The sequence below is a fragment of the Hemitrygon akajei genome, chromosome 6, assembly GCF_048418815.1.
Source record: "Hemitrygon akajei chromosome 6, sHemAka1.3, whole genome shotgun sequence".
NCBI lineage: Eukaryota > Metazoa > Chordata > Chondrichthyes > Myliobatiformes > Dasyatidae > Hemitrygon > Hemitrygon akajei.
In genome coordinates this window covers 160,885,396-160,911,101 of record NC_133129.1, presented here as the reverse complement: position 1 = coordinate 160,911,101, position 25,706 = coordinate 160,885,396, and positions in this window count along the sequence as shown.

Sequence of the window (25,706 nt, the reverse complement as noted above, 5' to 3'; positions counted from 1 at the left end):
CATCTACATGGAGCAGTGTCGCAGGAAAGCAGCATCCATCACCAAGGTTGCCCACCACACTGGCCATGCTCTCTTCTCATGCTCTTATCAGGAAGAAGGTACAGGAGTCTCAGGATCCACATAACCGGGTTCAGGAACAGTAATTACCTCTTAACCATCAGACTTTTGAACCAGAAAAGATAATTTCACTAATCATCACTTGCCCCATCACTGAACTGTCCCCACAACCTATGCACTCACTTTCAAGGACTCTTCATCTTGTGTTATTGATACTTATGCTTGTTTATTTATTATTATTATTATATTTTTCTCTTTTGTGTTTGCTGTGTTTTGTTCACTCACCTATATCTACCAATCAGACCCCAAGCCAGGAGATAGGACAACATCCGAACTAGAAGTACTCCTTTATTCAGTAAAACCAGGCAACTACAAAACCTCAAACTCAAACCTCACCTGTACATTTCAAACCTCAACTATTTAAATGGGTTACTCAAAGAACATTCAAGACACTGATTGTAACAATGATCAATTAGTGAAAGTCAGCCTGGGATTGGTTGCCAGCTGACCAGTAGGTGTGGGTTGTTTTGACTCACCATAACACCTCCCTCTTGAAGATAATTACCTGTGGGATTTGAGACCAGGGTTGATGTGGATTGGAACAACCACATTACACTGGTGATCAATCTTTCTTAATAGTTGCAGGCTGTCACCTTCTTGTCGTGAAGTTGCTTGTGAATGTGCTGCTGCTGCTGATGGTTGGCTCGGTTATGGTAAATCAAACCTTTCCAGGAGGAGATGAAGGTCCAGCTCTGTGGTTGAGGATCTGCCTGATGAATCTGTTGTGCCTTCAGGAACACGTGGTCATAACTGGTCGATGTGGTGACACCAGAAATGTCTGTCTTTGATAACTTGGTAGAGCCCTTTGCCCATCCGTATGCCAATCTGACCTGGTAACCCAGGGGCCTTGCCCCTTGTGATACTGACTGATCTATACTGCAGCTCTGAACATGAATGACTTCACCCAAGGTTCGTGTGGCTGTCTTTGTGCACCTGCACCTGACCATCTGCTGTCTTGGATGTTGGACAGCATTGCACTCAACTCTGCCCAGTTTTCTTCCCAGAAGTGCTTCAGCTGGTGACTTCCCCTTGAAGCTTGGATGCGGTGTAACTTGAAATGTGTTGAAAGCCTCTGCCGATGCTCCTTCACCCTCTTCATTTCAGAAATGACCATTTGAGGGTATCAACAAACCTCTCTGCTTCACCATTGGACCGAGGATGCTATGGGGGTGAGTGAATGTGTGTAATTCCCCTGTACTGGCAGAATGCAGCAAACTGCCGTGAACTGACTTGAGTGCCATTGTCAGAAACAAGAATTTCTGGTATCCTAAAGTGGCTAAAGATCTGTAGAAGCTGTTGAATGGTAGCCTCTGTCATAGATAATACTTCTGGTCATTTGGAATAGGGGTCAATGAGGACAAGGTAGGTACACCCACTAATTAGGTGAGTGAGGTCAATGTGTACTCGATTCCAAGGTCTGGTAGCCTAAGGCCATGGTTGTGGATTGGCTCTACTTGGGATTCTTTGCCACCTTAGAGCTTCGAGAATACAGCTTGCATATGGATGTGATATCTTTGATGTCAGGACAGTACACAAAGCTTCTTGCTGGGGATTTCATTCAATTTAATCCACAATGGTGGAATTGTTGCAGTACTTTTGGCTGAAGTGTTCGTGGAATCACTGTTCTTTCTCCAAGCATTAGGCAAGAGTCCACAGTTGAGAACAATGTATGATGTCAATAAAAAGGTTCGACATCTTCCTCAGCTTTGGCTGTCCATCTGTCAATGAGGTACCTGGAGATACATTGAAGAAAAGGATCTACAGTTGGTGCTGCTCTAATCCTGTTCACTGTGACTGGAAGACCTCCAGCAGCATCCCAAACAACCCAGTGGACTTCAGAATCTGCTGAAATTGCAGCCACAGCTGTGTTTTTGTTTTCAGGAACCTGCTGATTCACAAGTCTAGAGAGGACATCTGCCTGACCAAGCTCCTGAAAAAATGTGTACTTATTTTCAAAATTGTAGTCTAATAACATCATTGCCTACCTTTGTATACACTGAGATGTCATTCTTGGACCCAAAGATGGACAACCATGGCTTATGGTCAGTAAGGAGAGTAAAGTGTCTGCCATAAAGCATCTTTCAGAATTTCTTCACTGCAAAGATGATTCTCAAGGCTTCCTTAAAAATTCAAAGTACATTTGTTAGCAAAGTATGTACGTGCAGCTGCAGTTTTCTGTGAAATTCCTGTGAATGTTCTGTCACATCTACTTGGAGATGGTCTTTAGCCAATTCCAACTTTGGAAAGTATCGACCACTGTTCAATTTTGCAATGATCTGCCAGCACTGGTAATGGGAACCGGTGTGTCTTCACAGCTTCATTCAAACCAGTTGAGAAATCCATGAACAACCTCATTGTACTGTTGAGTTTCTTGATAATTGCTTTTGGAGATGTCAAACATGAGTAGTTGACAGCTTTGATCATACCAGCTTGTTGCAGTCAATCTAGTTCTTGCTATATGATTAGTAAGGCAGAGTATGGTACTGGTCTTTTGAGACAGAAGACTGGCTCGGCTTCTGGATGGAGATGGAGTTCTGTTTGCAGTTTGGTTCAGCAGCTAAACCTCTTGAAACAGTGCAGCATAGCACTTTTTCAGTTGACGTATGGTCTCACGTACTGATTATCCAGAGGGATCCTGCAGAGATCAAGCTTGTCCATCCAGTCAATGCCAAGAACGTTCAGAACTGGCTGATCTGTAAGATAACCATGCAGTCAGTTCGCCAATCAGCTGGAGGGTTGCACCTGATGTACTGTAGGAATAGTGATGATCTGATTTGACTGGTGGGGACACAATTGCCCGCCACGTGCTTTGCAGATAATGGTGATGTCTGATGCTGTATCAAATTGTAGCTTGACCAACTGATTGTTGATAAATACATTGACGTACTTTCTCCTGGGGGCTAAGTCAACTTTGAATGTGACCATTAATTCCTTGTAGATTTTGATAGCGTTTGAAACTTCCTGTCTTGTGTTTCACTGGCCTAGATAGCAAAAGCATTCTTTGTGACCATGGCATTAGCATTTGTTGCTAATGTGTTTCTTGTATTGGCATTTTTTTGCATAATATCATGCACCACAATTCCAACAAGCTGTGTTGGGCCTCTTGGAGACCTGCTGAGTGTTGATGTTTGGGCCATTGGAGACTGCATTGATATGGTTTTGTTCATCCAGGTTGGAATCGTGTTTTGGGTTGATCAAATGCTGACATTCTTGAGTGGCAGCTTGTAAGGACCTATCAAGGTTTTGCTCCAGTATGGCCAGGTGCTATTTGTGAATGTTTGCATTGCCAGGTGTCTGCAAATAAATATCAGACATTTGAACAGTGACTCAGTCATGTTCCTCAGCTTGAACTTTTCACATTTATGATTGATAACACTGCCATATGTGATGAAGTCATTGGCATCATATTTAATGAGTTTTGGGCATTGGTAGTGAGCACTGAAGAGAAATGAATGCTCTCCAAGAATGTCTGTCAGCTGTCAGGCAGTTTCGTCAACTGGTACCAGCTTAGGCAGAATGAAATTGAAACAATTTTTGGAGCAAAGTACATATCTTGCATGAGTCACCTTTACTGGCGAATTCAACCCAGAATATATCTTGGTAACATTTAAACCATGATCAAAAGAAATTCCCGAAGCAGCATCGAACTGGAATTTGGTAAGGGACTCAACAACTGACTCACGCGAGTTCAATTTAGTGTTTGACACTGACATCATTGGACATACTGATAACCTGCTGCTCAAGATTTCAATTAACTTCAGCTGGGCTGACTTAAATTGAGCTTGCTGCTGTAGTAGAATTGCATGTAAATCTGCTGCTGAAATTGCCACGTCGATATAATGCAGCACATCATCATCAGTTTGTTGTGTTCACTTGCCTGTAACTACTAATGAGACCTGAAGCCAAGGGACAGGACAAAGCTGGAACTTTACTGCTCCTTTATTCAGCAAAACCATGGAACTACAAAACCTCAAACTCAAAACTCAACTACATACCCCAAAGGAAACTAATTACCCAAAGGACATTCAAGACGTTGATCAGAATAACGATCAATTAGAGAAAGTCAGCCTGGGATTTTTTTTGTCAGCTGACCAATAGGCATTGCTTGTTTCAGCTTGTCGTAACACCGTTTATTGTCTTTTGCACATTAGCTTTTTGTCCATCCTGCTGTGTGCAGTCTTTTATTAATTCTGTTGTGTCCTTGGATTTACTGTCTATGCTCACAAGAAAATGAACCTTGGAGTTGTATATGTTAACATATACAGAATTTACTTTGGACTTTGAACTTTGAACATCTTGTGGGAGGAAACTAGAGCACCCGGAGGAAACCCATGCGGTCATGGGGAGAGTGTTCAAACTCTTTACAGACAGTGGCAGGAATCATACCCCGATCAATGATTGCTGGGATTGTAAAACAAATACACTAATCACTTCACCACCATTCTGCCCTGTGGTTGTGAGTGCCTTATTTGGTGCCTATGAGATCCAACAGCAAATTTTATTGAGGGGAGGGGTCTAAGCCGGTAATCTTTCAGCACTCCAAGAATTCTAATCTTGAATTACATCAACCAAGTTGTAATTAGTAATTCCAAACAATTACAGCTGAGTTATGGTGCCATATCTGAATGTCCTCAATTGCAAATTATTGTATACTTGGTTGAAATTTCAATGCTGCTAATTATGAGGCCAAATTTAAGAACCAATTGCTGGTTCACAGCTTTGTTGAAAATGATTCCATTGATGATTTAATTCCTTTAGCAGGGTAAATCCGGACAGAGTTAGGGAATGCTAATATTAAAATAATCTCAGTTAGTTGATGTAAGGCTGTTCAGCAAGACAAATCTGGGCATTATTAAGTTAAGCACATGTGAAATGAAGAATTCAGATTGCTCTGTCAAGGGATTAAACTAAAAGGTTAATATTTTGCCTGCTGGCCTTGATAAATATCACTGCTGGGATTTATATCCCGGCCTCCTTTTACTTAGCCAGTAAAATTAACCCACTGACATTTAATTTTATAAATATCATTTGATAGGGACATGCATAGTATTACCTCCACTTGTCCATCCTTTACTGTCTTTGAAATACTGTAGACATGGATGAAAATTTTCTCATTGTATGGTTAGGGAGGAATTTTCTAGACTATGTCCAGATGTTATGCACCTCCGTCTGTTAATTGTTGTCTTATCTAGAATTGCTATGCCCTTGTGTTTTCCATTTAATCTTCTCAATTTATTTTGACCAGCATGGGTTTTCTGCGTACTGCAATTATTTAAATTGGACTCCCAGTTAGCACTTATAGGGTCCTTGTGGTCCGAGAAAGATTCACCTTGCCATGTTGCTTGGTTGAGCCACCGATGTTCTGTTGATATTCCTGCAAATGAAAACTTGTTTCTGTCACTACATGCAAGTCTGTCGTTCCTCCACACCAGGGTTTCGATGTCTGTCCGCGCGCACTGCGACAAATAGAAGAGCTGCACAGTATGTATAGATTAGGGGGAAGGTGGAGCGATAACGCTTCCAATGATATTGCCGTCTTTGTCCTTCCAGATGTTGGAGATTGCAGACTGGGAGCATTCTAACTGGTTGCATCACTGTCTAGTATGGAGGAGACACTGCACAGGATTGGGAAAAAGCTGCAGGAAGTTGTAAATTCAGCCAGCACCTTCATGGCACTAGTCTCCCCAGCATTGAGGGCACCTTCAAAAGCAGATGTTTCAGGAAGGTGGCATCCATCATTAAGGACCCCCATCACCTAGGACATGTCCTCTTCTCATTGTTACCATCAAAGATGAGGTATAGGAGCCTGAAGAGACACACTCAATGTTTCAGGAAACAGCTTCTTCCCCACCACCAGCAGATTTCCGTGTGGACAATGAACCCATGAGTACTACCTCACAATGTATTTTCCCTTTTTTTTTTTTTTTGCACTACTTAATCTAATGTTTATATATTTTTTACTGTAATGTATATTTTTAAAAATTGTAATGTGCTGCTGCTGCAAAACAACAAGTTGCATGCCAAATGCCAGTGATATTAATTCTGATTCTGATTCTTCTGGTAAAGAGCTGCAATGCATCCTGAAGATGTTTCCTTTCACTTCTTCATTCATGGATCTGGATGTCATTGGTTATGCCAGAATTTACTCCCTTCACCTCTCCCCCCGCCCCCCCCCCACCCCACCTTCCAAACTATGTGGCTCACTTGGCCATTTTGGACAATTGTTAAAAAGCAACCACAATGGTGACTCTGGAGTCACGTGTCAGACAGACTGGTTCAGGTTAGCATTTACCTTTATCAATGACCATTAGTGGTTCAGGTAGGGTTTTTCAATAACCTGGTGGTGTTATGTTCATCATAATTGACACGTGTGACCCTTAGGTTCGGCCAGCACGTGTTCGTCTAGGGGAAGACGACCCCTGGCCCAGCCAAACTGAGAAATCTTGTTTGTGTGGATGCTGCGTGATGTGTTGCCCGGTTATAAATCCACAGCACAAGATATCAGACAGTACACCATATGCAATTAACTGATTGAACTTTATAAATCTTAATCTGAATACTGTATAGGGTTAGTAAAGAAAATAAAAAGATAAAGGGCCCATTTTAAGAGAAAAGTCAAAAGTGCATGTTGGAGCTCACAAATACGGCCATTCGTCAACCATCGACCTCCTCCGAGTGTTATCGACCTTCAGACCCTCGCTACCAGTTCACTCCATTCGGTGGTCTTCCAGCTCCCTCCACATGTGCCTTCCTTCTCTCGCCAGCCAAAGACCGCGAAAATCTCTCTTCCAGGCTCACAAGAACGAACAGCATTCCAAACCCTGTTATCTCTTGTCATAACCCAAACATTGCTGCTACGGAGAAACCATTACATTATCAGTGAAATCTTACAGCATGTTACACGAGCTTTTTACTTCAGATTAAATTCTCCAACTACTGGTGTTTCTAACTCGTATCTATAGATCAATGGACCAGGTGGCTGGATGTTGCAATTCGGTCTCTGATATTATAACTAAACCACCATGGTAATAGGGCAGCCACGTTCCATCAGTTACAGATGGGGAGCTGTTTAACAGATCCTGAATACACACCTTGATACTTTGTTGTTGCCATCGTTTAACCAGTCCTCATACAGGAACATACAGAAAATGCTGGAGGAACTCAGCAGGCCAGGCAGCATCTAGGAAAAGAGAACCGCAGATGTTTTGGGTCGAAACCCTGGCAGGATTCCTGGCTTGCTCAGATTTTGAGCAGCTTCAGATTTTCTCTTGTTTCTGATTGGAAGCCTTTATATAGCCAAAGACTGAGCAATGAACTGAAATTTTACAGTTTAAAATCAACATTACTTACTTGAAGATTTTGTTCCAATCTAACTCAAAGGACCAAGATAATAAATAATAAGGAGCAACACACACAATATGCTGGAGGAAATCAGCAGGTTAGCCAGCATCTGTGGAAAAGAATAAAGAGTCGGTGTTTCGGGCCCAGGCCCTTCAGCAGTGTTTGTGTTTATAACGTAGTTCTCTATATTATTATATAAGGCATTAATTGTAGCCAAGCTTATTTCAGATAAAAATCTGCATGAATAGAATTGATATTACTTTAGAAAACATAATTAAGATCGGAGGCTATAATCTATTTAAACAATGTGTGTGGGACTTCTAAAGTCTGCAAAATTTGAAATTAAAATGCTACCTCCAATTCATTAAGCAAATGAAAAAGGTACCTTAGATTAAGGTTTTTCAAATGATAGAAAATTAATGATTTATTTATTTATTTCTTCTAAACCTCCATTTCACATTAGGGAAATCCTTCACTGTTACCCTCTCAGCTAACCTTTTCAAATAATTGATGCATTCAGACAAATATGGATGTAATTAACCCACATCTAACTAATTTCCCATGACAGATTAACTTCAGGAATCAGAATCACAGTCCAGGTTCAGGTCGTTAATAACTTGAACATTTTCAACTTAATTGATAATGACAAGTTTGTGAAATTATGGTCAAGTAATTAATGTTTGCTGGCTAACTGGGGTGACGTGGGATGACAGCATCTGTTTAGATCATAGCTTTAAAGTTATTTAACTAATGCAGCCAAGTGATGTTTATTGCACTGAGGAATTTACATTATGATTGGACCACTTGTGCGGATGCAGTGATATTAAAATGGCATTAAAATTCAATTGTTATGCAGGAATATTAAACCTCTTCTATGTGGAAGTGGATTCATACTGCTTCAGCCTTGGCTTTATACAGTATTCAAAAATGATTCATGTGAAAGTACCTCAAAGTTCAAAGAAAATTTGTTATCAGAGCATGTACGTATATGTCACCATACACTACTCTGAGATTCCTATAGCTCATGTGGTGCTTTCAGAATTTACAAGAGAAAATCTGCATATGCTGGAAATTCAAGCAACACACAAAATGCTGGAGGAATTCAGCAGGCCAGGCAGCAGCTATGGAAAATAGTACAGTTGACGTTTCGGGCCAAGACCCTTCGGCAGGATGGGTGAAGGGTCTCGGCCTGAAACATCGACTGCATTTTTTTTCCCATAGAAGCTGCCTGGCCATCTGAGTTACTCCAGCAATTTGTGTTTTGAGCATTTAGCTCTGTTTCTGCAGCCATTGTGTGGTTAAATACTGCGCACGCACATGAGCTAATCGACGCCAGGATTCCACCCCTTAGTGTGTACCTGTCCATTGCACTATTAGAAGTATATGTGATGTGTAGTATTGTCATGGAAAGGAGGGAAAAGGACAGGAGTCAATGGGCTGAATGTTAGGAGAGAGTACCGGTCCAGTATTGCCTGTACTGTAACACTGCATAAATAAAGAGAAAAAGCAGGAACCATTGCCACTATACTCCCACTCTCAGGACATCAGTAGGCTAGCTTCAAGGTGCATATTAATGCAGAAAGACACCTGGCACTTACAGCTGTCTCTCAGCTCATGAGAGCAAGGCTGCACGTCTGTTCTGCCCAGGGTGTCTCTGATGAGGTGCAGAAGGACGAAAACAGCCGTACATACGAATAAAAATGCATGTTACATTTTCTAGACAGTCTGGGACCAATGAAAAATGTTAGGAAGCAGAAGGTTGATCTCTCTCCTCTTCCAGGAGTTCTTGCAGAGCCAAGAGCAAATATCATATGGTAGGTACCTCAATGCTAGCCAGTTTTGACACAACATAATCTCCCAATGACACCAATGTGTTTTTTTTTTCTGGGCTGAGAATAACCTCAAATATTAGATTCTGGTGTATTTTCTCTGTTGCCATTTACATTCCTATTTGCATTCATGTACTAGGATTCATCCCTTCATCCCTTCCCCTGCATTCATCCCTTCCCCGCATGATCACTCTCAGCACCACAGTCTTGTTTCAGTGGCTTCACTGAAGAGTTCTCATTGAGAATTTCCCCAATTCAGGGCAGTAGTGGAAATGCTGATCAACCCAGGTGATGGATCTCCAGGCTCACTTGAGTTTCTTTTTATGTTACAGATGAGACTAAGCAGATGCTACTGTACAGGATGTTAAGGTGACTGGCACATTGTAGGCTTCCTTCTGTATGGCTCTCCACAATGTTAAAAATATGAATCTGCTGAGGGAAAGACTATCATCTGAAGACTATACTTCATCGAGGCTTATGTTCCTTGCATGATAATATTACAGAGAAGTAAACAGTTCCACATTTTACTGATGCAGCTGTTATTTGATTAGCTCTGGTGTGTGTTAATACAGCTTCTACTTTATTTTGTGTCATGTTGCTTATCATGTCACTTGTGGATGTTTCCTGATAATTTTTGACCATCTAGAAAGAGGCTAAAAAGTGCTTGTCATATAGTTGAATTAATGACCATTCTTTTAGGGGCAGTAAATGTGTCTTTGGGGTGAAATTGGTTTCAGATGTGATTAGGAATGGAAATTTGTGAAGTAATCCAATACCTGAAATGGGAACACTTGTTGAGCAATCAGTCAGTCTGGTTAACTGATGTAATCTAGTTAAAAGAGCATTAAACTGGGATTCATTTAACTCACCAGCTATTTAACTATTCCAATGGCCTAATAGGCAGGAAGATCTCACGGTGGATATGTAGACTTCACTGGTCAGTTTTGCAATGCTGTTCAGTGAACACACACACGGTGCTTATGTTTTTACTGATCAAGATTTTATGGACGTTGGTAATCGCTGAACAAACAGAAATCTCCATGAACCTGATGGCATTTGATGTGCTCTCATAAATGACTGATGTGCAGCTGCACAAAAGTTGACATTTACAATCCTATGTCTCATTCAACAATTAAGATTCTGTTGGAACTATCTTGATTAATAGCAAAGAAATTTTCATCTACTCTAGTCGCACAATATATTGAAAACTTTAATTTGCATGTCAATCAGTTTTAAATGTTTGGCCAAAGTTCTTATCATCTGCTTTATTGATTACATGAGATCAATATTTGATTTATCATTTATGGTTCTGCAGATGAATTTATATCTGCCAATTACAACACCGAAGGGAAGCCATCTGACTCCTTGAGTTCCATGGCAGTTCCCAAGAGATTAGTTTTATTGATATCATTCCCCCTCTCCCAACTAATTTTTATCTGTCAACACATTCTCTTACCCATGTGTCCACCAAATCTATTTTGATTCTTTATGTATTAACTGACTGAAAGGATCATTTAGAGCAGTCAATTAACTTCCTGGCTCATCGCTGGAATGTAGGAAGAAGCTAGTGCACCCAGGTGAACGCAAGCTGTCACAGGGAGACTATGTGAACTCTGCCCAGATGTCACTGAGGTTTGGACTGAAATTTTGCTGGAGCCAAGAACATTGTGGTATGGTGTACATGGACAAGCATTTGCCTGTTTCTTGCAAATCAACCTCCTTTAATTTATGACACAGAATCCCTATCAGGGCCATGTTGCTCCCAGCAGGCGAATCCCAATTTGTTTGTAGTATGTTAAGTATTCACTGCATTGTTGATTTTCTACTGTAAATACATTTGAAGTCATTTTAGTTGTGGTCTACTGCTCCAGACCTTAATGTTTTTTTTCCCTGAGTGGAGACACAAGAAAATTGGTTGTACTATTAATCATCAGTACCAGTTACAGCACTGCACCAATAATGTGATTCCTTTCCAGGTTTCAGCAGTGAAACTCTCTATTCCAATTATAAACTTCTAGACCATTTAGCATAAGGGATCATTTATAAGTGTACCTTGTCAGCATCAATCACGCTTGCTATTATTTACTCAGTATAATACTTCAACATTGCTAAACCATTTTAATGCTTTTCAACTTCAGAACCAAATCACAGCATATTTTAGATTCAGTAGCAAAGCTGTTAGTAAATGTATTGGAGGTTGCTAATCATCTGTTTAACACTTAATGCTTTCCCACTACTCCTGATTCCATTCAAAAAATAATTGATCTTCAATTTTATATGCATAGTTTGATATTAACTTTATTCCATGACCATAGAAGGAGGAATGAACAAGCTAAACCATAAAACTCTCTCAATATCCCAGCACCTGTTGCACACTCTTGCTCGGCTTGCAGAAGGGTACCTATCACAGTCCTTTGAAGTAGAACTTGCCTACAGATTTGTCCCCTCAAGAGCTGCCACCCTTTTTTCTTGCCCTCAGAGAATGTGCCTGATAATTCCTCACCTGTGGATTCTGTTTCTAAACCAGGGGTTCCCAACCTTTTTCAAGCCATGGACCCCAACTGTTAATTGAGGGGTCTGTGTGGGGAACCCTTGTTCTCAACATGCTTCCAGTAGCAGCCCCAGTGCTGGTTCCATTATTTGTATCCTGAGATTCTGAAGAAGGTCAATGGAAATCAATGGAACTGAACATTTACTTCAGGGTACAATGCTCAGCTCAATTATATATGCATGCTTGGCGGAGATGACTATTTTCTATTCCACTGACATTTGCTTTGGCTATTATTTACATTTATATTTCAATTCCATAGAGCATCTCACTCTGACAAAAAGTACAATTTCAAGCAAACCGCTATGATTTCAGATGTTATGCAGTCTGCAAAGCTTCAATTTTCTCAACACTGGTACCTTTAGCGCAGAGAAGTAGTACCACCTGATACACTGGAACAATTTCGAACACAATATGACATGGAGTCACATAAGCAGCCAGAAGGAGGGATGGCAAGGTATTGGGTCAAAGATTAAGGTTTTAAAGGAACTTCTTAAAATGAAGAGGGAAGTGGATGTGAGAAACATTTAGGAAGCAGTTGAAATGGTTAACGCTTTATGTAGAAAAATGAAGAAAATTAGGAATAGACAGGAAATCAGAACTGGAGAAACACTTGTAGGAATGGAGAGCATTATAAGGATAGGGGAAGACGAAGCCATAAATGAAATCTAAACTGTACAGTTTTAGAATTGCGGGCTACTGTAGGTCAGTGAACACAGGGATGGTCGGTAAACAGGATGATGCACCCGTAGATGATCTCTTGTTTATGGAAGCTAAACTATACCTTGTGCTGAATGTAACCATAATGTTCTGACTCCAGCATGCCTTATCCCGCAGATGTTTAAATGTTATCTGTCCCATTTCTAATGTATTCTAATAAAATAAACTCCATTCCTTTACTGAACATCATTTTCATGGCTTTCCATTTTCAGATTTGACTGTACATGTTTAAATTTGCTGGCAACAATATTAAAACCTTTGTTATCTAAGCTAATACAAAATCTGTTACCAATGCTGGATACTGATGGTTTTGATCCGAGGTTCTTTGGAAGTCAAGAATGAGGCATAACACTTGTTGCTTACAATCATTTACTAAGTGCTAAAAGATCAAAAGGTTTAGGAAAGGAGAGTAATGAAAGCAGAGACTAGTAGTGAGGGGAAAATTAGATTGATGCAACGTGGTCTAGCCTTAACAGCAATAAATTCCATTTAAATTCTATTGCTTGAAACAACCAATAAGATATCCCCTATGCAAGTAATTCCAATGCCCACAACTGCACCAAAACTGTTACAAAAGCAACTGCAACCACTAGAAAACACACTGAACAATTGCATGTAAATAAGTAATTACATAAAAATACAAACGAGCATAAGAAAATCAATCTACAAGGAAAGCAACAATTATGCAGTCTAATCCAACACCAACTGCTCCCTCATTTTCTGTTTTAAATAAGATAGGTAGAAGGTGTTGCTGAGGTCATAACTATTGAAGTGCAATGATTGAAAAATTACCATTGTTATATCTGCAATCACTTTTATTACATTATTATCACTCCAAAACCTACTTATTTGGATAAGGGGAGAGCTGAGAGTCTGGGAACATAATTTATTATGAATTATTGAAATTGTGGTTTTGAGGCAGTTTTAGTAACTAGATGCTTCCTTTCTACTTCCTCAAGAGACTAAAGAAATTTGGTATGAACCCTTTGATCCTCACCCATTTTTATCAATGGTATGGCAACTGTGACTATAAGAAAGAGCAGAGAGCTGTGGGCACAGCTCAATACATCACAAAAACTAGCCTCTCCTCCACGGATTCTATCTACTCTTCTCACTGACTTGGTAAAGCAGCCAACGTGACCAAAGACTCTACCCATCATGTGTATCCTCTCTTCCTTCCCTCCCATTGAGCAGAATCTACAAAGTTCTGAAAACACACATCACCACCTTTCCATGCTCCCAGACACCTGGAACATCCACCATATTGCTAGTGTCTTCCACAGTGAAGACTGATGCAAAATACATATTCAATTTGTCTGCCATTTTGTTAATCCCTATCACTACCTCTCCAGCATTGTTTTCCAGTGATCCACTATCACCTCTCTTTTACATGTTATGTAACTGAAGAAATCTTGTTGCCTGTCAGAATAAAAGGTAAAGATAGCAGGTGTAGGGAACCTAGGTTTTCAAAAGATATAGAAGCCCTGGTAAAGAAACAAAATGGAGGTCCTTTGGCAGGTAGGAATAAATGAGGTGGGAAAGATCTTCAATGCATTTTTTTTGCATCTGTATTGACTCAGGAGATGGACACAGAGTCTATAGAAGTGAGGCAAAATGGCATCAACTTCATGCAGTCTATGCAGGTTACAAAGGAGGAGGTGTTTGCTGTCATGAGGCAAATTAGGGTGGATAATTCCCCAGTGCTTGACAAGGTGTTCCCTCAGACCCTGTGGGAGGCAAGTGCAGAAATTTCTGGGGCTCTGTTAGAGATATTTAAATCATCCTTGGCAACAGATGAGTTGCCAGAGGATGGGATGATAGGCAATGTTGTTCTGCTGTTTCAGAAAGGCTCTAAAAATAAACCAGAAAATTATAGGCCAGTGAGCCTGACATCAGTAGTGGGAAAATTACTGGATGGCATTCTAAGGGACTGGATATATGAATATTTGGATAGACGGAGACTGATTAAGGATAGTCAATATGGCTTAGTGTGTGGTAGGCAGTGGATGTAGTCTATATGGACTTTAGCAAGGCGCTTGACACGGGCCCGCATGGGAGGCTAATCAGGAAGGTTAAGTCGCTTGGTATTTAGGATGAGGTAGTAAAACGGATTAGACATTGGCTTGGTGGGAAATGCCAGAGAGTGGTAGTAGAGGGTTGCCTCTCTGAGTGGAGGCCTGTGAATAGTGGAGCGCTGTATGGATTGGTGCTGGGTCATTTGTTCTTTGTAATCTACATCAATGATCTGGATGATAATGTGGTTAACTGGATCAGTAAATTTGCGGATGATACCAAGATTGGGGGTGTAGTGGACAGTGAGTAAGGCTATCATGGCTTGGATCTGCATCAGCTGGAAGAATAGGCTGAAAAATGGCAGATGGAATTTGATTCAGACAAGTGTGAGGTGTTGCACTTCAGTAGGACCAGCCAAGATAGGTCTTACACAGTGAGCAGAAGGGCGCTGAGGAGTGTGGTAGAGCAAAGGGATCTGGGAATACATATCCATAATTTATTAAAAGTAACAGCACAGGTAGATAGGGCCAAGAAGAAAGGTTTTGTCACATTGGCATTCATAAATCGAAGTATTGAGTACAGGAGATGGGATGTTGTGTTGAAGTTGTATAAGACTTTGGTGAGTCCTGATTTGGCATATTGAGTGCAGTTTTGGTCATCTACCTACAGGAAAGATGTAAATAAGATTGAAAGAGTACAGAGAAAATTTACAAGGACGTTGCCAGCTCTGGGGGACCAGAGTTGCATGGAAAGATTGAATGGGTTAGGAACTTATTCCTTGGAACATAGAAGATTGAGGGGAGATTTGATGAAGGTATACACAATTTGAATCCAGCCGGCTCCCTTGCACGCTGTCCATCTGTGCCTGGGTTGAGTGTCGAGCTAGTGACTTGACGTCGTAAAAGAAAAACCTGGAGAGGGATGGGCTCTGCCAGGTTTCAGATGCCACAAGACATGTCATATGATGAGCAATCACCAATACGATTGGTGCAAAAAGCTTGTTATGACGGCACCCTGATGACTCCACCAGGAGTTAAGGGTGCACGCACACGCACACACACACACTTGTGAGGGGAAAAGAAAGGGTAAATGCAAGCAGGCTTTTTCCACTGAGGTTGGGGTGGGGCTACAACTAGAGATCATGGGTTAAGGGTGAAAGGTGAAAAGTTTAAGGGGAACATGAGGGGAAACTGCTTCACTCAGAGGTTGTGAGAGTGTGGATCAAGCTGCCAGCACAAGTAGTGCATGCAAATTCAATTTTAATGTTTAAAAGATGTTTGGATAGGTACGTAGGTAGTAAGGGTATGGAGGGCTATGGTCCTGGTGCAAGTTGATGGGAGTGGTCATCTCTAATGGTTTGGCATGAACTAGATGGGCTGAAGAATCTGTATATGTGTTGTACTTAACTAGGACTCTAAAGTTAAAACTATAAAAAACCAATTATACAGTCTAATCCAACAGCACTGATAATCATTCCACAGTGAAAGTCACTTAGATCACATTTCTTCCCCATTCTGACGTTTGGACTGAACAACAGTTGAATCTCTTGAAACACACACAAAATGCTGGAGGAACTCAGCAGTTCAGGCAACAGCTATAGAAATGAAAAAACAGTCAACTTTTAAGGCCAAGACCCTTCATCAGGACTAGTGTTCTGATGTTCTAGTGTTGTTCAATGTTGCCTTTTTTTGTTTTACTAATCTGAACTGGGTCAAAAACACAAAATAACAAAGCATCAACTTAGTAGCTTTTCATTTATTCAGGGCCGGGATGATTTACCCAAATCAGGCCTGTTAGGTCCAATTCTCGTCTCTGGAGTGTTTTCCTTAGAATGTCCATTGAATTCAGCTTTGCCTTCAGGTGCTTGTGGCAATGCTACCAAGTAACATGGGTAAGTTGATAGCATGTCCTTGATGAAATGCTGCTCTGTTGTGCAGTACAGCCACTCTCATTTTATAGAATTCAGCTGTTTGGATCATGCATCTACTGTGATTATATCGAGTCTGATACTAATTGGTCCTGGTGAAAGCAAAACTGGCCACTGTAACTCTTAACATTGTCAGTACCACTTTCTATTATTTTGCTGCTGGTTGAGAGTTGAGGCAAAAATTAGCTGCTCTGAATTATTGAGAAGAACATGCTATAAACTTACCCACATTACTTGGTAGTAGCATTCTCAGCTGGACCGGGACAGCTTGGTTGCGTTAGTGTTTCAACAGCCTGGTATGGAAACACTAATGCTCTTTTAAAAAAAAAAATTATTGATTTATTATGTTACGCCTGTGCCCAACTCTGAGGGCCCGAGGGGTGCAGAGTGGCCCCCTCCTTTTTGAGAATCGCAGGATCACTATTGATTTGGGTCAGGAGACCCAGGAAATGAGAGAAAGACATGCAGAATCCACAAAGGGGTTTGAAATGTCCTGGCCCTCAGCGATACAAAGCAATGGGAAGCGGCCATTGTCTCTTGGAGACGGAATTGTGTATTGAGTACTGTGCTTCATGGAAGCATCATTCCACCCTGATTGACATCTGAGACCCTGTGAGTCAGGATAAAAGAGGGTCTGGGGAACAGCCCCTTTAGACGCACCAGAAGAAACGCTAGAAATCCTGTAACAGCGTAATAGCGACCCCCAAATCTTTGCTGTATCTAATCTTCTTAGCCATTTATTGATAACTATGCAATGGAATAGTCTCTTAGGAGGAAGCAGAGATGAATCATTTGTTTGGCATTTCATGCTAAACGTGGTGATGAAAGCTTTAACTATATGTTCGGTTCTGCCAATGCGCAGTATGGAGTGTCCTCCTCCCATTAGCTCATGAATTACCACTAACATTCATGGAAGAGGCAGGAACAAGAGTATTAGTCTGATTCATTGATTGTGGAATGGATTATCTCTATTTCCTAATGTTTTTCTTTACTACACCTGCATTGTAGCTATAGTAGGTTGGTATTTCCTTTTTAACTTTGTCTGTTGCTGTTTCCTCCATGCCTTGCTGCAATCTTCTTAGCCAAGTGTTAGTCAGACAGTAACAGAAATATGTCAAGTGATGAGGTTACTGATTGTGGTGGTGTACTCTGGTCCAAAGTGCTTCATGAATTCCCAATCACAGATACTAGTCTATTCTATGCCCATTCTATCCAACACACACAAAACTGTGGAGGATCTCAGCAGACCAGGCAGCATCTGTGGAAAAGAGTATAGTCAATGTGTCAGGTGAAGACCCTTCATCAGTAGTGAATCAGTAGTTAAATAAAAAGACTAGAAATGCAAAGACCTGGATTAACAATCCATAACTATGTGTTTCACCTTAGAAATGTCTTTTGAACACTAACCTAGCCAATGGCATCCATGAAATTCCTTAGGTATTGAAAAAAAATCCACCAATAATCTGTAGGAAATATCTATTGACAGGTGACCAGCAATGTCCTCTGAGATGGCTGAGAAAAATATTTAGTGGTACTTAGACAGGAGAAAGACTTTGGAATTGACTTCCTTCCCCTTGTAGTCAAATATGAACTTGAGAGACTCCTCCTGATTTCCATTTATCTTCAGCTGATCCAATATCAACAACACTTCGAAGAAGCACTAGAAGTGAATGAATACCTTATGGTCTATGAGGAGATAATCTTAACAGTGAAGATAATGTCCACCCATATTATGTGGCACTATTATCAAACTGGATGGAGTAGAAAACGAGCGTAAATCTGCAGATGCTAAAAATCCAAGCACTGAACTGTACTTCTGAATACATCCAGAGAAACCTTTCTCAATATGAGCATTATCCTTTGATTTGTCTATTTTTGAGCATCTAAAATCTTTTCCATTTATAATATTTCTCTTAATACTCATAACCTATGAACAACATTTTTCCATTGTAATATACATCTGAAAAGTGAAAGGCCCATTGATATTCCTCAAAAAAAAAAAATCCTTGTATCACTTCTCTCCTATAAAATTAGGCCCCTTATTATTCATCTCAGTCTCAATTTGTCAAACCATAACCAGGCCATATTACAGCTAATGCTGTTACATAATGCTGTTCGATTTGAATCAGTGTTGCTCAAACTTACCAATTTTTGCCTAAAATGATGTTTCCCATGTGATCTTTGAATATACACCCTGTGCAAAAGTGTGTCTGCTTTGGAATCATGTCGCTTTTCCCATGAATATACTTCAAGTACAAGTGATTTTAAGAATTGAAAATCCTCAGCATTTCCTGATGTCATGGCTCTAATTTTTAAAGAGGAGGGATTGCTGATTTCAGTGACTGCTGGCAGTCAAATCGCAGCTCATAACCCTGTTCTGATGGGAGTCATAGCATATAATGTACATAGGACTAGGGACATAAGCTAATCTCAAAACTCAATGCTGTTGACCTCAACTTCCAGGAAGAAGACTTTGACTGTTGTGACTCACTAAAACTGAGCTACATGGTAATAGGAAAGCCTTCATTGACACAGCAAAGATTAAAGTTCAAAGCAAGTTAATGATTAAAGCATGTGTATGTCGCTATATCCTACTCTGAAATTCATTTTCTTGCAGGCATTCACAGTAGAACAAAGAAATACAACCGAAAGAATGAAAAAATATGCACAGTTACGCAAACAATCAATGTGCAGAAGAAAATAAACTGTATAAGTACAAAAATACACATTTTTTAAACACAAAGACAACAATAAACATTTAATTGCAGTTTCAGTAGCTATAATCACCTACTTTAACATTTTAAGTACAGTCAGATAACTTTACAGAACAGTGGTCACACATCCCAACTAGAAGAACTGGTGTCTGTTCCAAAAGCCTCTAAGCACAAACTCCGCACACCAAAATATACCCCCCACCTTTTTTTTATTGTGTTAGACCATAAGACCATAACATATGGGAGCAGAATTAGGCCATTTGGCCAGTCTAGTCTCATCTGTCATTCGATTATGACTGACTTATTTTCCCTCTCAATCCCATTCTCCTACCTTCTCCCCATAACTTTTTGATGCACTTACTAATCAGGAAGGTATGAACCGCAGCTTTAAATATACCCAAAGATAGTGTTGAAAGATGGTGCTATGAATATACAACTAGACAGAATACTACATGACAAAACGGGCCCCTATCCTGAACTGCACACTAATTGGCAGGGGTACACCATTAATAATGTGCTAAAACAGCTGATGGTCTCATAATTACTTCCCTGATCTCAATTCTGGTTTCAATGATCACTGATTTAACATGAACATTCATCTACTATCTTCCTTGTCATAGCTTCGATGGGACAGAATACGAGTGTCCCACAATCACTGTATGGTTTCACAAGCTACAAAGTATCAGTTGGATGTTAAATTGTGTACAGGTATTATTTCCTGAAGATTGGCTTGATTTTAATTAATCCATAATTATGCTATCTATAATTTCATAACTCCAGAATACTTCCCGAAATGGATAATCCTGGGGGTGTTCCTGTGCACTGGTAGACCAAGGTTAATGCCCCACCACATGAAGATAAGATGTCAGTAAGAAATCCCACAACTAGGAGTGAAGACCTGGAGAACTATTGCTGGTGCTGTGATAAGAGTAGGATATCTGAGAATTCAGTCGGTGTGAAGGATTTTCTTCATACGTCATGAAGTTACTGATTGCAAAGGTTCAAAGTTTCAATTTATTGTCAAAGTATGAATGTACATTTCAACTCTGATATTTGTCTTCTCCAGACAGCCATGAAATACAGAAAAAACATGGAAGTCGTTCGAAGAAAAGGCATCAGCTTCCCCTCCCTACGTGAAAAGGAAAAAGAAACAAAACTCACAAACCTAAAAACTCCACCCCCCCCTGCACAAAAAAACTAACAGATCACCCACATGGAAAATGGCAGCTAGAACACTAAATCCCAAACCCCCCAGCCCCTCCCTTACACAAAAACCAACGGATTACCCACCCAGAAGACTGCAGCTAGAACATCAAAAACTCCGAACCCCAACCCCCCTCGCAAAAAAAACGACAACAGCATCAAAACACCAACCCCCAAGATGCAATGGTGCATCTTTCAGCTGATCATTCTGAGAAGCATTAATATTAGAAAAGATTTTCTCTGTTCAAAATGGATGAGTAAAAGAACACATAAGATACAGTGTTCTTACTTACGTTCTAATGTTACAGTTGCAGTGCAATGGTTAAATAACGAGACCATTGAGGCTAAGTTTGGTGGTAGACTGATAAATTAGGGGCATTTAACACTCTTGGATAGGAATATAGATGGAAGTAAAATAGAGGACAGGGTTAGGTTGAACTTGGAGTAGGTTAAAAGGTCAGCACAACATTATGGGCTGAACAGCCTGTAGCGTACTATATTGCTCTGTATACTATGTTCTATGAAGCTAGCAACTGAGAAGCCTGGACTAACAGAACAAGAAATGTGTATTTCAACATGGTTTTTTTTTTAAAAAAGAGATCAGTCTGACTAACAGCGACCACAAGATCAAAATGGCAGATTACATAAAAAATAAACTGTATACTACACATGCATCATGGTGCGCACAGCTGGAGATAGGGGTCTGGCTCCCAGTTAATTCTCCTGGCTAGAATCCTTCATCCCTATCTATTTTGTCTCCTTCTGTAAGCCACTCATGCCTTTCTGTCCATTCCCTGCTTTCCTGGCCCAACTGCAAGCCTAGTGGGACCATACTAATCCAACTGCTCTTTACCTGGCAAGTTTAGTGAACTGGAGCTCGGTGTTCACCCAGGCTCTGTGGAACAGTTTAATTTGCAGTCATCGACAACATGACTGTGCAACAAATGCACAAGGCATTGATGATCCATTTAAATCACATGGTCAGGGCATGTCTCTAAAGTTAAGACCACTTTCCTGTGTGTCCTCCTCTCTGACTGCTGGTCAAATGAAAGTGATTCGGTATCTTAGGAGACCGTCGAGCAGAGCATAGGGATTTATGTCACCCGTATTTTCTCGAGATACCTCTCTGTAGGGTTGTCACATGAGGTCAACATTACCACTATGAGGTCTGTTAGTTGCCATTTGTGAACAATTTTGTGCTGCAAATTGATAGTAGTGCTTAAAAAATGAGCTATGAAATTGAATTTCCAGCCCATGCAGTTTAGTTTGGATAGGCAGAGTTTCCCTTCTCTTCAAATTGCCCCTGTTGACAATTAAATTCAGATCAAATAGCTGTCAGCACAAATGCTACAGCTTTGGTTCTGGCATGCTGAGCACAGCAGAGAAACCTTCAAGGTGGTGGTGTACCTAATTGTACGTACACTTTATTTTCCCCAGGCCTTGGGGAAAGGGGGAAAAACAACAGAAAGCAAATTTCACTTAGAAATCAGTTCGAGTAAGTGCTGTTCCTTTGATGTTATTCCTACCACTGTAACAAGGACTATATATTTGAAGTAGGTGATCATTACAGCACTTGGAACTTAAGTTGATATTGCAAAACAGCTTCCATGAGTAATTATGCAATGTAATCTTAGAATTAGCAGGTTCAGCCAAAATAATTTGAAAACATCCCGTGCCAATGATGTAGCTCACTCACCAAAATGACATATTCACTGAAGTAAAAACAGATTTTAAAGTATCTGAACTTCTTTCCAAGAGTTATTGACATTTTCAACTACTCTGTTTTTCACTTCGTCATATCTTTATGATAAATATATGGATGAAGCTCCCTTTGAACAGCTGGAATCAGTAGACCGGCCTGAATGCAACTGCGAAGACAGACATAAAGTTGCGGGTCAAAGATCTTTCGGCAGAGGCAGAAAACATAAGAGAACAGGTGGAGCCAATGTTGTACAGAAAGGGGAGGGGTGGAGAGAAGAAAAGAATTCTGCAGAGACCAAGAAATATCCAGATGCAAAGGGTGACAGTGTCATTTGAGGGTTGGTGTTTAAGGATGGTAAATCCCAGCTGGTCTGACTGGAAAAGATGTGATTAGATGAAGAAGGGAAGTCAGGAATGAGATAAAAATAAAATAATGCTGTAAGTATGAAATACAGAACAGTGCAGTTACAATGAGAGAGAGAGAGAGATAAATATATAAATATGTATATAAATATAATATAATATATATATATGGAGGAAAAACTCATGTTTGCGTACCACTAAATTGCACAATCAGCAGATAACTTTTGAGGCACAGAGTTTATTGAGGTAAACATGGCAGTCAAATCCAGATCACTCAAGGAAGCAACAGAACGTCAGTTAGTATGCTGAAAAGGCAAAAGATTATGCACGCGAGGTCTGAAATCTGAAATGTAAACAGAAACATCTGAAAGGAAAACAGACAAATGCTGCAAATACTGAGCAAGTCAGGTGGTATCCGTGGAGTGAGAAACAGAGTTTATCTTCTATATATATATTTATATATACCTCTTCCAGGTAGATCATTTGGGAACCCTTCACCAACCTCTCCCAGCCACCATTAACACTAGATGTGTTGTACTCTCACTTAGTTGACCCCCTAATGCGGATATGCTCTTGTGATCTTTTTACTTGCTCCTGCTCTGCAGATTAGCATACACTTCCCTACCTCTCCATCCTCTGATGAAAGGTCGCCAGCCTAGAAGATAAACTCTGTTTCTCACTCCACGGATACCACCTGACTTGCTCAGTATTTGCAGCATTTGTCTGTTTTCCTTTCAGATGTTTCTGTTTACATTTCAGATTTCAGACCTCGCGTGCATAATCTTCTGCCTTTTCAGCATACTAACTGACATTCTGTTGCTTCCTTGAGTGATCTGGATTTGACTGCCATGTTTACCTCAATAAACTCTGTGCCTCAAAAGTTATCTGCTGATTGTGCAATTTAGTGGTACGCAAACATGAGTTTTTCCTCCTTATTCTCTAGTTGAAACAGCAATGATGCTAGCAGACAACATCTCCTTGGTATATATTCTTGAACCACTTGATTAAGAAGTAAGGAGACAGGTTTGGGTTAATACTACATGTCCGAATCAGATTTAGGCCTTGTCACCCTGTAATGTAAATATGTCTGTGTCTACAGCATGACTTGGGCCAAATTCTGGAAACAAATGTTTGATGGAAGGTGTAGGAATATGGTTTGGAATAAAGAAAAAAAAAGCAACCTGCTTCTTCATGTCCTACCCAACACACATAAAAGCTCACAAACACAAAACCATACATACATATACGGGGACAGATTCCCATTTGAATACAATCATGAGCAATAGGACACCTCCAAGTTAAGATAATAGCTCCATGCACAGTCAAATAAGTCTGAAATGTGGCAAAAGATAATGGAAGGGGACCCTCAACCAAGTGTTTAAAATCAGCCAGAGGTTGATGATTGCAACGAATTCATTGTTTTTACATTTATTGAAGAATTCTCTCTGCTAAATTCACACAATATTACAATAGAAAAATAAGAAAGCTAACAAGGACATGTTTTGCACATAGTAACAATACCTCAACATATCACGGTGGCCAGTTTATTTGGTACTCCTGTACATCTTTACAATTCAACCGCCAGGAGTAAGATATGTTAAAGTGCCGGGGTTAGGACTCAATGTATTTAAGTAAACTACTTAAGAACTTTTTAAAAGCTATTATTAATGCTTTTTGAGAGGGTGATTTTAGATGCATATCATATTTTTACTGAGTTAAGTATTGTATGTAATTAGTTTTGCTACAATAAGTGTATGGGACATTGGAAAAAATGTTGAATTTCCCCATGGGGATGAATAAAGTATCTATCTATCTATCTGCTTGTTAATGCAAACATCTAATTAGCTAATCATGTGACTGAAATTCAATGCATGAAAGCATGCAAACATGGTCAAGAGATTCAGTTGTTGTTCAGACCAAATAACAGAATTGGAAAGAAATGTGAGCTAAGTGACTTTGACAGTAGAATGATTGTTAGTGCTTCTTGGGGTGGTTTGAGTATCTCAGAAACAGCTGATCTTCACATGTAACAGTCTCTAGAGTTTACAGAAAATGGAGCAGAAAACATTAAAAAAAAATCCAGTGAGTGGCAGTTCTGTGAGCAAAAACATGTTTTTAATGAGAGAGGTCAGAGGAAAATGGCCAGGCCTGTTCAAGCTGACAGGAAGGCAACAGTAACTCAAATAACCACTTGTTGTATCAGCGGTGTACAGAAGAGCATCTCTGAATGCACAACACGTCAAGCCTTGAAGTGGATGGGTACAGCAAAAGGAGGCCTTTGAACTTTTAAACATACTCTCAGTGCCCACTTTAGGCGCAGGAGGTACCTAATAAAGTGATAATTGAGAACACTTTTATCACAGAAACAGTATATTTAGATCAACATATTAATATATATATGTTTGTATTATTCTCTCCAGATTCTTAATCCCTTTTCTTCACTGAGCTGATGTGGCCAACTAGGTATAACATACATTAACTTGTAACAAGGTGCACTGGCAGCCAGAATAAATTGGAATTTTGTTTTTTTGCTGATACAAAGAAAAGTACCTCATTTATCATCCAATTTATACAGTTCCAACCTTGCTTGGTATTCCAGTGTTCTTAAGTACCTCACTTTGTTTTACCATGAGTTATCCCTGAGGAAGTCTGGTCAAAATGTTCCAATCAGCATCCTAATTTCTGATCAATGTTGTTATCAGAATATGTTGTCTCTTCTAATTGGATTTCAAACTGGCCTCTTCAATTCCAAGTATTTGAACTTCTTTCCAAGAGTTATTACACCTTTTCAGCTATTCCAATTTTTTCATTTCATCATGGCTTTATTATGAATATATGGATGAAGCTCCCATTGAACAGATGGAATATTGATTTACTTAATAGCAAAATGCCACTATTATAAATCAAAGCATTGTACATTAGGTAGAAATAATGTGCTAATGTCTAGCATAAATTATCATTAATTAACAGCTTGCAGTATATCAGTATTTAAAGCTGAAAACATTAAAATCAGCCTGAATGTTTGTATTACAGGTGAACATTATTGTAATGGGATGCAAGGCAGGAGATTGCTAGGGCCTTGTCCAAGATCCTTGCATCTTCTTTATCCATAGACTGCAAAACAGCCAATGTTGTTCCAATGTTTAAAAGGGCAATTGGGATAATTCACAAGATTATAGGAGAGTGTGTGTTACATCAAGAGGGGGGAGATCATTGGAGAAGATTCTTAA